Consider the following 13,740-nt stretch of genomic DNA (forward strand, 5'->3'; position numbering starts at 1 on the left):
CAGATTTGGAAGTAGAAAACCCAAAAGCTTTCTACCCAGGAAATAGAAAATCCATCTCTGATGTGAACTGGCTGCATATTGATGATGAACCAAATCATTTAACTTCCTTGTGAATTACTCTTTTTTTAGTAGTAAAATAAAGAGGTGGGACTATAGTGATCTGTCTTCTTAAAATTTCCTGTCTTTAAATTTTAAATACTAAAAAAGAACTTTTTTTTTTGGGGGGGGGGCATAAAAATCACCTTTTCCTAAAGGATAAAGAAATAACCTAAGGATGAAATCAATGCAATGTTGACTTTACACTGGTTACAGAAGCTGGGCTTAAAACATTTTACACACATATTGCTTCTTCCCTTTGGAAACTTTGAGATCTAAAAGAACTTCAGTCTTACAGTCTATGAGAATGAACCAGTGACTTCCAAATCAACATATTACCAATAACTTTAGTGATAACTGGATACTTTAATGCACATTTCTTCTGTATATGAAAACTATGAGTTACCTGTAGGTTTTGTAAAAATAATTACATTATATCACTCTAGGGTAGTATAAGTGGTTAAAAATAAAAAAGCTAACTTTTAAAAAAATCAGTAGCACCTAACCTATTTGATATCTATATTAAACATATATTTGATATATAAATGTATATATTAATATAATTACATATTAAATTAATATTGTATCTATATTAGCAACCTGCTCATTTTAATCTCCATTTTACAGATAAGGAAACTAAAGTTCAGAAACATAAGTAACTGGTTTAAGGATATATAGCCAGGGTAAGTGTCAAAGCTGAGATAGAACTCCATGTATTAGTCTCCTATTGCTGTTGTAAGAAATTGCAGGAGACTAAGTTGTTTAAAATGGCACAGATTTACTATCTTAAATTTCTGGAGGTCAGAAATCTGACATTAGAATCAAGGTTTTGGCAGGGCTACATTCCTTCTGAAGGCTCCAAGGGAGAATTCTTTTGCTTGCCTTTTCCAGCGTCTAGAGGGTTCCCATAGCCCTTGCCGTAGTGGCCCATTCCCATCTTCAGAGTCAGCAGTGGCCGGTCAAGTCACTCAGACTCTGACCTCGTACAACCACCCCTTCACTTTTAAGGACGCTTGTTACTTATTACATTGAGCCCACTCAGATAATCCTGGATAATCTCTTAAGATTCTAATTTAATCACATCTGCAAAGCCTCTTTTGCTCTATAAGGTAACATTTTCACAAGTTCCCGGGATTTGAATGTGAATGTTTTGTGGGTCCATTTTTCTACCCTCACACCCAGAAAAGGAGAATTTTTTTCAGAGATTCCACTTTATCCTCAGCATCTCCTACAAGGGAGGATTTGTCATCCCATTAGACAGATAAAAGATCCTGAGGTGGAAAGAATCTGTGACTTTGCCAAAGTTTTAAAACTAGTTAGCCAGGGTGGGGTGGAGTGGGGTGGGATGCTCTTAATTCCCAGTCCACAAAGCTCTCTGTTGGATCGTACTTCCATAACATTTTTATCAGTATTAGGCATTTGATGCTAATATGGGTAAATTGCTTTCATGTCTCCAGATAATCAAACTTGAATTCAACCCAAATTAGACTTGATTCAATTCACTTGCCATCTGTTAGCTTGTTTGATACTTTCTGGCTTTAAAAAAAAAAAAAAAATCTTTTCCTGAAGGATAAAGGAATAAGCTAAGGATATAATGGATGCAGAGTTTTAACTTTATTCAGCTACCTTGAAAATCTCTCTTGTTACTGTAGTGTTTAGACTCAGTGGTTGAGGGTATATGGAATGGTTAAGGGTACATTTTACATTAAAAAGAGAGAGATAAAAAGGATATCTTAGAATGGATTTTTTTTAAATCCAGTTTCAATTTATTTTCTATTTATAGAACTTTTTTCAACATGTATTTCCTGTCTATTATGCCAGTGAATAAGTAGTTGAATCTGTACTGTAAATTTACTTCCCTAGTCTGTAGATACTTAACTCTTTACTTTCTTTTTGAAATAGTAGCAATGGAGAGAAGATAATACTTCAAAAAAAATAACAATTAAAAGGAGTCCTTTATAGAGCTTGTGTTTTGTAATTGCTATATGAAGTATTAATGGAGATGATAAATGACACATAACTTGTCTCTTTTAGTCCATTCCTTCAGTTTTTCATCAGTAGGCTAGTTCTCACAGATGTTTCTATTTTACCAAAACCAGGTATTTCCACATATTTCACATATTAGACTTTAGCTATTCCATAATCCACCATTTTTGTTGTTTCATTTGTTCTGTTATTCTAAACAGTAGTTTGATTTTTGAGTCATTTTTCTAGCTTTTTTCCTTGGGCAGGAAGGAGTTTTTTTTACCTCTGTACTACCTTGTATAAAATTCATAGGTCTTCTAGTTAATGGAAGCAGTTAAACTGAAAAGAGTAGAAGGAAGGATGAACACAGTAGTTGACAATGACATCATTCTGAGAGGAAACTACGGGCCCGGCCAGTGTGAGTCCCGGCCAGTGTGAGTCCCGTGGTAACAATGCTGAGACTGGGAATGCCGTTTCCCCAAGCTCCTGGTGGTCGTAACCAAGGAAGTAGCAAAGTACAGAGTAGAATTGCATGTGGTGGTTCTCAAGGCGTATGAACAGTATGATGTAATAGAATTGAGTGGGGGATCCCTGGGTGGCGCAGCGGTTTGGCGCCTGCCTTTGGCCCAGGGCGCGATCCTGGAGACCCGGGATCGAATCCCACATCGGGCTCCCGGTGCATGGAGCCTGCTTCTCCCTCTGCCTGTGTCTCTGCCTCTCTCTCTCTCTCTCTCTCTCTGTGTGTGTGACTATCATAAATAAATAAAAAATTAAAAAAAAAAAAAAAAGAATTGAGTGGGAACTGAAGTGAGCCAGGACTGGGTTCGAGGCTTCCTGCTTCAGAGCTGTGTGGCCCTGGGCAAGAAACCTGATCTTTTCAATCCCCCATATCCTTCTTTATTAAAATGATAATTGCTGTTACTGTATGAATTAGAGGTATGATTTATATAGTAGTAGTAGCCTAGTAAACAGGTGCTGTAAGGATAAAAATACAGTAGATTGAAGGTGGTAGGCACATGCGTATAGCAGAGTGTGTTTACATTGGATTTTCACTGCCCTAAAATTCCCTGGGCTTCAGCCATTCATACCTTCCACCCCCTAAATCCTTGGAAACCACTAATCTTTTTACTTTCTCCATAGTTTTGCCCTTTCTAGAATGTCATAGTTGGAGTCACATAGTATACAGCCTTTTCAGGTTGGCTTCTTTCCATTTGTAATGTTTATTTATGGTTCTTCCCTGTTTTCATAGCTTGATAGCTCATTTCTCTTTATCTCTGAATAGTATTCCATTTTGCAGATATACCACAGTTTATCCAGTCACCTATTGAAGGACACCTTGATTGTAATTATGTATAAAGTGGCTATCATTTGTGTGCAGATCTTGTATAGACATAAATTTTCAACTCCTTTGGGTAAATACAAAGGGGCAAGATGCTCATGTTGAGCATCTTTTCATATGCTTGTTTGCTGTCTGTCTTTGGTGAGTTATCTCCTCAGATTTTATGCCTATTTTTTAGTTGTGTTGTTCATTTTCTTACTACATTTTAAGAGTTCTTTGTATTTTTGGATAGCACTTCTTTTTCAGATATATCTTTTGCAAATATTTTCTTCTACTCTGTGGCTTGTCTTCTCATTTGCTTGACATTGCGTTTTGCTGAACAGAAGTTTTTAATTTTAATGAAATTCAACTTATCAATTCTTTCTTTCATGGATTGTACCTTTGGTGTTGTATCTTAAAAGTCATCACTAAATGCAAGGCCATCTAGATTTTTTTCTTATATTATCTTCTAGGAACTTTATGGTATTGCATTTTATCCTTAGGCTTTATATTCAATTTTGAGTTAATTTTTGTGAAGGGTATGGGTCTTTGTCTAGATTCTTTATATATATATGTCTAGTTGTTTCAGTATCATTTGTGGCAAAGATTACCTTTCTTTATTGAATTGCCTTTGATTCTTTGTCAAAGGTCAATTGACTATCTATGGATCTATTTTTGGGCTCTCTCTTCTGTTCCACTGGTTTGTCTGGTTTTTTTTTTTTTTTTCACTAATACCATACTACCCTAATTCTTATAGCTTTATAGTTAGTCTTAAAGATAGGTAGTGACTCCAGCTTCCTCAAAATTGTGTTTGCTCTTTCAGTTTACGCTCTTGATTTTAATTCCATAGACTATGCTACAAAGTATAAGAATAAAACTTCATGGTATTGTCCTTTGGCTACATATCCAGTAAACAATAGAAATGATTTCTTTGCATCCTATTTTCCCAGATATTTTTTCCTTTTTCCCAGATTTTAATCATCCCCATCCTTTATATATATATATATATATATATATATACATACACTAAAACCCACTACTCAAAGAATGGTCTGTGGCTCCAGACATACTGAATCAGAATCCTGACCTACCAAATCAGTATTTTTATAAGATATCCATGTACTTTGTAAGCACATTAAAGTTTAAGAAGCCCTACTCTAAAAAACAACTTTTATCTGACTGACTATATAATAACTTCACTTTTTAAAGTTTGAAAACCACAATCAGGATCTAGGCAGTTTTTGTTTCTTCATTTTAGAATCTGCTCATTTCAAACCTGCTGGTCAGACAGAAGATAACATATAAACCAGGAAACTAGCACAGTCAATAGAAACTTTAATGTTAACAGATGCTTTAAAGATCTTACAGTAGAATCAAATGTGATTTACATCATTCTGCTTGTTAATGAGGAGACATATCTGGAAAAATGTTGCTAAGACCAATGTCAAAGAAATTACTGCCTATGTTTTCTTCTAGCTTCATAGTTTCATGTCTTACATTTGAGTCTTTATTTATTTTTGTGTATAGTATAAGAAAGTGGCCCAGTTTCATTCTTTTGCATGTAACGATTCAGTTTTCCCAGCATTGTTTATTGAAGAGACTCTCTTCCCCATTGTTTTTGTTTTTTTTTTTTGTTTTGTTTTTTTTTTTTTTTTTTTGTTTGCTTGGTTTGGTTTGGTTTTTGCCACCTTTGACATAGATAAATTGACCATATAAACATGAATTTATTTCTCGGCTCTCAATTCTGTTTTATTGATTTGGATGTCTGTTTTTGTACCATATTGTTTTGATGTCTACAGCTTTGTAGTAATCTTGAAATCTGGAATTGTGATACCTCCAGTTTTTTGTTCTTTCTCAAGATTGTTTTGGCTATTCCAAGTCTTTTGTGGTTCCATACAAATTTTAGTATTATTTGTTCTACTTCTGTGACAAATACTGTTGGTATTTTGATAGAGATTGCACTGAATCTGTATGTTTCTTTTTTTTTTTAATTTTTATTTATTTATGATAGTCACAGAGAGAGAGAGAGAGAGGCAGAGACACAGGCAGAGGGAGAAGCAGGCTCCATGCACCGGGAGCCTGACATGGGACTCGATCCTGGGTCTCCAGGATCGCGCCCTGGGCCAAAGGCAGGCGCCAAACCACGGTGCCACCCAGGGATCCCAATCTGTATGTTTCTTTGGGGAGTATGGACATTTTAACGTTATTGATTCCTCCAATCCTTGAGCATGGAATGTCTTCCCATTTGTATCATCTTTAATTTCTTTCATCAATGTCTTATAGTTTTCAGAGTACAGATCTTTCGCTTCCTTAGCTAAGTTTATTCCTAGGTATTTTATTCTTTTTCATACAATTGTAACTGGAATTATTTTCTTAATTTTTCATTCTGCTTTGTTTTTAGTGTGTAGAAATGCAACTGATGTCTGTGTGTTAATTTTATATCCTGCAACTTTACTGAATTCATTTATATCCTGTTAGTTATGGAAATGGCTAAGTTTCTTGTTTCTTGGTACTTTTCCTGCAAATCAACTTTAAACAGTTATGACATGTAGAAATATACTTTGCAGTAACTCACCTCTGGGGCAAAATATATTATCTTTCCCATTACAAATGCCATTACTTTTAAGAAGCATAGGGTTTGGAGTTAGACAGGCTTGAGATCTAATATTAACTCCACTACTTCCTGATTTTATACCAACTGAGTATCAGTTTCCTCATCTGTAAATTGGAGAAGATACCCTCCAATATAATGGCTAGGAGGATTGGATGAGGTGATAACATAGTTTCCAGCACAGTGACTGCAGTAGCTCAACAATTGTTAGTTTCTTTCCTTTCCTCTACCCCCAAAGAGTCACATACTCTACCAACTGAGCCAGCCGGGAGCCCCTCTAGGGAATAAATTCTTAAAAAGAGGTTTCACTTCTGTCTTTTCAACATAAAGATCTATATATTACCCTCAAATTTTATTGTGTAAATTGGTAAGCTTTTGTATATAAATACCGCTCTTTCCCCATTTATAGACATTATCTGTTTTTTCATGAAGAAATTATCAGTTTTGCCACCCATTCATCAATCAAGGCTCTTTCTAGTATTGAGAATACTTTATGGCATCTAGCATATTCTAAATATTGTCTTTTCATTATTTCTGGCATATCATCTGGGAAAAGCTAATTCAGAGTCTGTTTTTACTTTTTTTTAAGATTTTATTTATTTATTCAACAGAGAGAACACACACAGGGGGAGTAGCAGAGAGAGAGAGAGAGAGAGAAAGTCTTTTTAAAAAAGACAGAAGGGGGATCCCTGGGGGGCTCAGTGGTTGAGTGTCTGCCTTCAGCCCAGGGTGTGATCCTGGGGTCCTGGGATCGAGTCCCGCATTGGGCTCCCTGCATGGAACCTGCCTCTCCCTCTGCCTGTGTCTCTGCCTCTCTCTGTCTCTCTGTGTCTCTAATGAATAAATAAAATCTTTAAAAAAAAAGAGAGAGGGAGAAATTAAAAATAAAAAAAGACAGAAGCAGTAGAATCCTTAACTCTGCGTTAGGTCTCATACTCACCATATTGGCTCACCTTGTGTGTTTCCCTTTATGCGTCTGACTCATCTGCCTTCAAAGTTGGTATGCATTTTACACTCTGATTTGTTCCAAATGAAGCTAGCTTTAGTATTAATTCAGCCTTCTAGTTGGAACTACGTATAAAATAAAAGTGGGTGGTACTGTACCCTTTTACATGGAGTTGCACATTAAGCTATTCACATCCTCTATGTTCAAGAAGCATTGTGTTTTCTTTTTGCCTAGATTTTTGGATTATTGACTAGTTGTGTTCTTCATAATTTAATAATAGATTATTTTCCAGAGTAATTAAAGAATAGTCTTAGTCTGCCTACATTGGTACCAATCACTGCTTTAAGTATTTGGGCTGGAAATTGTGGTTGATTTTGATATTTTATCATCTTGAGTTTTGTCTTATCTCAGAACACAGGACTGTTAGAAGAACCCACTTGTCTGCTGAACATCCTACTGAAATATTTTCTTATTTAAGGGTGGTAGTGGATAAGGGCAGGACCAAAGTTGGAAAAGTAATAGGAATCTACCAAAAATTGTTAAAGTAATAGAAAATTTCAAAAAACTATTGAATCATTGCACAGAAACCTCTTGATGAAGATTTCTTGTTATATTTGACTTTTAATTATGTCCATATTAATTAAATTCTGCTTGAATAATTAATTCTACCTCTCATTTTTAGGCAAGAGCCAAGGGAAAGTAATACAATTTAAATGATGTTTGTCATGAGGGAGGCTTTTCTAGTCTGTAACTACAAATTTTGTCATTTCTATTATTGGTTTACCTTCCCCTATGAATTCTTTGGATTTTTATTCTTTATTGATTTTAAGCAATAACCATTGTCATGCATCACAAACAAGCACCATTTTCTGCTGTAATCTCTAACTTCTCCAAGGATAACCGTGTTTAGACTTCTCTTAGGTTTCTCTTCAAGTTGATTTTCCCTGCCATTTGTCATTACCTCAGAGAGGGAGCTAAGGCTGCTCCTGGCCTGCTCGGTGCCAGGTAACATCCATGTCTCACAACACTCCTTCTTCTCCACGGTCTGTATTTTATCTGTAGTGTGCTGCTGCTTCCCTTCTTTACCACGTCACCTGCTCAGTTTTCAGTGCCATCGATAAATCAGAAGCCAGTCTTTCTCAGTAACTCTGGAGAGATTTGGGGAATTCTTTTTTTTTTATATATATAAATTTATTTTTTATTGGTGTTCAATTTGCCAACGTATAGAATAACACCCAGTGCTCATCCCGTCAAGTGCCCACCTCAGTGCCCGTCACCCAGTTAACCCCCACCCCCCGCCCACCTCCCCTTCCACCACCCCTAGTTCGTTTCCCAGAGTTAGGAGTCTCTATGTTCTATCTCCCTTTCTGATATTTCCCACTCATTTTATCTCCTTTCCCCTTTATTCCCTTTCACTATTTTTTATATTCCCCAAATGAATGAGACCATATAATGTTTGTCCTTCTCCAATTGACTTATTTCACTCAGCATAATACCCTCCATCCAGTTCCATCCACGTCGAAGCAAATGGTGGTTATTTGTCATTTCTAATGACTGAGTAATATTCCTTTTTTTTTTTTTTTTTTTTTTTTTTTTTTTTTTTTTTTAATATTCCATTGTATACATAAACCACATCTTCTTTATAGATTTGGGGAATTCTATACTATTAGAATACATTCGGAATTGTGGTGATTCAAGTTAATAAAGAGAAGTGATGAGTATGAGAAGCTAAGAAAACAAAAAGCTTCTAGGATCTCTTTCTCTTTCAAAAAACATATGTAGAGTATTTTAAGACCTTCCAGTAGGGCAGCCCCGGTGGCGCAGCGGTTTAGTGCCACCAGGATGTGATCCTAGAGACCTGGGATTGAGTCCCACATCGGGCTCCTTGCATGGAGCCTGCATCTCCCTCTGCCTGCCTCTCTCTCTCTCTCTCTCTCTCTGTGTGTGTGTGTATCAAATAAATAAATAAATAAAATAAGATAAGATAAGATATAAATAAGACCTTCCAGTAGATTATACCTTTTTCTCCAGTGCCCACAATATTTAAAGAAAATCAGAGCATGGCAACCTGTCATGTGGGATTTCCATTTGCACTATATTATTCCCTAAACTAGCAGTGTTGTCAAGGCTACTGCTTGACAGGCAAATTGGGGAGGAAGAGAGCTGGATCAGGAGCTTCATGTGATCATTGACCCTCACCTGTTGTCCATTTAACAAATGACCCTGAAGAGTTCGTATAATCTTGTCTTTGGTAGGAAAATGGTAGACCCAGAGTTCGACTGGCTCTTGCTTATAAAAGTTAGACAGATTATAGAGCAATAGCAGGGCTCACAGGCTTATTAGCATGAAATACTGGCTGATCCAGAGGGAGGTGCAAGAGTGATGGTATTGTTGCTGCAAATGATTGTGGGAGACACTTGTGAGTATTGCACAGTGAATCTGCACCTTCCGTGGACACTCAGTTTAAGGGGAGGCTTCCTCGGGATGGGGCTTCCGCAACACATGTCTAATAGGTGCATTCATTTTAATATGCTTATTCATTGAATAGGCTTGATTAATTAGTACATGTCACCATCTGGTACTTAGTGAGACTATTCATTTTTAAAATGTTGAAATTGCAGGGAATGGTGCACACCAATTAAAATCCTTTTAAATGGATTGTGTTGGTATAAAGTATACGTGCAGGAGGACCTCATTGGAATTCAGCATGCATCTAAGGGTACATACATCAGCCTGAAGTCAATTAGAACAAAGGAAGTCAAGAGAAGAGAAAATGAAAGAAGAGCTGTCCTTTTTCTGAATGTGTCTGCTCATACATTGGGCTTTCTCTATTTGTTTTTCTGTTCTTCCTCTCACTTGTCATGATTGTCCTCCAACTTTTTATTTTGGATTCTTTCTTTCTCTTTCACCCTCCATTTTTGTCTTTTTGTTTCTCACTTTCTCTCCTTCCCATCTCATCATTCTCCAGTCATACATTAAAATAGAAGAGTTGGAGGAATAATTTTATGTACTGATACAGTAAAAATTGTGTCCTTTGAAAGAATGAGTTCTAATTGGCCAAATTTTCTGGATAATTGTGAGCTCAAGCTCATTAAACATTAAAATGTTTTAGTTAGAAGAATCATTTGGTGTTTATGTAATCTACATTTTTTAAAATGCATATTAAGATTTGGGTACTTTTTCAACCTCTATCTACCTTTGTTTTCCAAATTTGCCATAATGTGGATATATTTTATAATTAAACTTTTAAATAATAAAACCATTTGTATGAAAATCTTTCCAAAACATTTCACACTTGTATTGTTTTCTTCCCTCTTTACATAGGATACTCAACATAATTTAACATTTTCTTGATATCTTGCTAGAGTCACGGTTAGTCATGGTGCCATTCTGGAAAAGTGCAGTGATGCTCTTATGGGATTTGGGCTGTTTGTCCCACACTGAGATGCTTTCTGTAACTCTTAAGTTTTTGTATTTTTCTTTCTATCCATTTGCAGTCAGGTAGTCGCTTGTCACTTGCCATTTCTGTCTGAACGCTTCTGTCCCATTTTAAGCTTTTAGGTCTGTGAAACCAGATAATAAAAGCATTATTTGTCTGTCTGAGAAGTATATGGGTGCCAAAGCTGAATAAGAAGCTAAGACTAGGGCAGCCTGGGTGGCTCAGCGGTTTGACGCCTGCCTTCAGCCCAGGGCCTGATCCTGGAGACCCGGGATTGAGTCCCACGTCGGGCTCCCTGCATGGAGCCTGCTTCTCTCTCTGCCTGTGTCTCTGCCTCTCTCTCTGTGTGTCTCTCATGAATGAATAAATAAAATCTTAAAAAAAAAAAAAAAAAAAGCTGAGACTAGCAAGTGAGAAAGAGGAAGTTGTATACAGACAGCCTAAGTACCATGTGATGGGAATTATTGGGAGGAAACAGTTAATTTTAAGAGGAAGATCTGCAGCTTCACAGGGGACTTGGCATTTGACTAAACGTGGAAAGTTTTATAGAATTTTGAACAGTTGTTATATGGGTAGACATGTAGGAAATGATAATTTAAAAAATGATAAGCCAGTATCAGGCACAAAAGAAAGAGCACTATGTTTTGTCTTAAGGAGTCCAAATGTATTATAGAGCCAACTGAAAACCACTTTTGATTGCATGAAGAAGTAGAGCAGTAAACTGTATTTTAGAGGAATTAAGAGATAACAGGATACCATCCCAGTACAAAAAGTGATGAAACTGAGGATTCAAGTGATGGCTAGAGTTGTCAAAGAGAGAGTACGGATTGGAGGGACAGAGCCTGTCAATTAATTGAATATAGCACAAGAAGGACTTGGGGGAGGGGTGGTGGTCAACACTGACCCAGCCTGAATGTCTGCCAGTATTGTGGTACCATTAATTGTTAATGGTGCCTAGAACAAGGTGGAGCACATTTTGTAGGAAAGGTAATTCTATTTAGAGAGGTCTAGTAGGCAGTTGGAAACTGAAGTCTGGAGCATCAAAGCACAAGATGTGCAGGCTCTGGGAAGTTATTCCCAAATATTACATATTTGGGAATAGACAGGATCACAGAAGGAATTATTAGAAAAGAGTCTTTTTAAAAGAGTAATAGTGGAAAGGGCATTTGGGCACCTTTGTGGGGAAGCAGTGGGACATAAATATCTCCACTCAAATTAACATTATCTCAGCTAATAGTTAAGTGGATAGAGGTTGCATAAATCAAGGGGAGCACGAGAGAGACTATTAGGGTTCGTCAAATTATAAGTAGAGCGTTCAGTTTTATTTCTGTACCAACAATACCAACAAAACTGATCTGAATTGATCAAATTAAATTTGTCAAAAACAAGAGTAAAGAGTCTAAGAATGAGACCCTAAGGCTCTTTCCTACCTTGTCTATTTTTCAGCTGTGCCCTGAATAGATAATCTTGCCAGATAATTATTTCCATAGAGAAGAGTTGTTTCTTATTATATATGAGAAATGCTTTTAATTGTTTGAGGTTATTAAAGGACTCTGACTGCAACTTTATTTCTCCCACTGTTAAATTTGTTTGAATGATTCAAATTGGCATTTTAACCCAAATTTGCATTCACATTATCTTTTGATTGTAAATTTTCAGAAAGGCTTTAAAAAGGCTTTAAAATTCATGTTACCAGACAGCATGTTCACTATGTTAAATACATCTTTGTATCTGTGCGTGTACAATTTAATCTTTACAAAAAGAAGACCTAAAAGGGTATATAGTAAAATTTGGGGCTTGGGGTTTTGCTTGTTTGTTTGCATATCTTTATTTTCTGATTGCTTTTACAATCTAAAAAATTTGGTTATTTTTATTTAAAAAATGTAAGTATCATAAGACCTATAGAGTTTGAGTGACTTGCGTAAAGCAAAATTTCATATCTAATTAGTAATGGCCTTGAGTGTTCGTTTTTGCTCGTGGGGGTCAGTTCTACTGCTTGGTGAGTTGTGGTAGGAATGGCAGTGCCATCCAGTGCTCGTGGCAGCCACGAGGACCAGGATGCAGCACCTCCTCAGGAAAAGCGGGCATGCGGCTTGTGGCTTTTCACCCAGAGAAGCATGGGCTGGCTCTAGGGCTCCAGTGGTACGAACCGCCGGCAGGTACCTTCACTAATAAGGAGAGTAAAGGCCCAGCATACTGTCGGAAGGGTGAATTAGCTTTTCCTCTGCCAGATTATGGTCTTGGTTATTAATTATCCGCTGACTCCCCAGAATCCAAGCTTCTGCTGTTTGTTTGTTTCTGAGCTGTGGAGCAAGAGGGAGAATCTTAAGCAGGCTCCATGCCCAGTGCAGGGCCCAGTGAAAGGCTCGACCTCACAAGCCTGAGTTCATAAACTGAGCCAAAATCAAGAGTCAGTTGCTTAACTGACTGAGTCACCCAGTGCCCTCCGCTGTTTTCTAAGTGTTGCCCTGTGGAAACCTGTTGGCATGTGCTCTTGCCTGTCTGGATGAAGCATCCTTCGTGCTCCATCACTGGCCCCATCCCTTCAGTTATTCAGCCCAAGTTTTATTCTTCTGTGTTCATTTTGTAGTAAAGAAAAGATAACTAGAGAATTGTCACTTTACCTTTTCTCCTTTCCTCCACTTCATCCTGAATCTTTTATATTGTTCTCACCAAACTATTTGCACTCAAGATTTAGAATTAACTTTATATAAGATAATAGCAATTAGGGCAGCCCGGGTGTCTCAATGGTTTAAGCACCTGCCTTTAGCCCAGGGTGTGATCCTGAAGACCAGGGATCGAGTCCCGCGTCAGGCTCCCTGCAGGGAGCCTGCTTCTCCCTCTGCCTGTGTCTCTGCCTCTCTCTCTGTGTCTATCATGAATAAATAAATAAAATCTTTAAAAAAAAGATAATAGCAATTAATGTATTTTTTTAATGGGGAGAATTTTAATCACATCTGTGGCTTTGAACTATGTTTGCTATTTTCATTCAGGTCTCAATTTTCTCATTATTTTTACAGTCGAAGTAATATAAATGGTTGCTAACTTAATTCTCTACAGTCGAAGTATGCCTCTGGGAAAATCCTCTTTGATCTTTATGTTGAGACACCCCAGAGTCATTGTGTCAGTCCCTGTCCCTTTCCACCAATGTCCCACTAAGTTGACAAATGTCCATTTAGCTTCTCAAATCAGCACCTGCCCATTATTCCCTACTGCCACTGTGTTAGTTTGGGGCCTTACCTGCTCTGGTTTTATAATAGTTGTACTAGCCACATTGCCTCCAACCTTGCCTCCTGTCCATGTGCCCTCTTCCGTGTGCACCTGAATTCTTAAAGCACAAGCAGTATCACATTATCACATTACCC

The 13,740-nt window shown here is 37.2% G+C and overlaps 1 protein-coding gene across 1 annotated transcript in view; it reads left to right on the forward strand.

The window, feature by feature from the left end:
• PEAK1 (pseudopodium enriched atypical kinase 1) overlaps positions 1-13,740 on the forward strand; it is a 293,402-nt gene that overhangs the window by 191,787 nt on the left and 87,875 nt on the right.

Source organism: Canis lupus, chromosome 30, assembly GCF_003254725.2.
Source record: "Canis lupus dingo isolate Sandy chromosome 30, ASM325472v2, whole genome shotgun sequence".
NCBI lineage: Eukaryota > Metazoa > Chordata > Mammalia > Carnivora > Canidae > Canis > Canis lupus.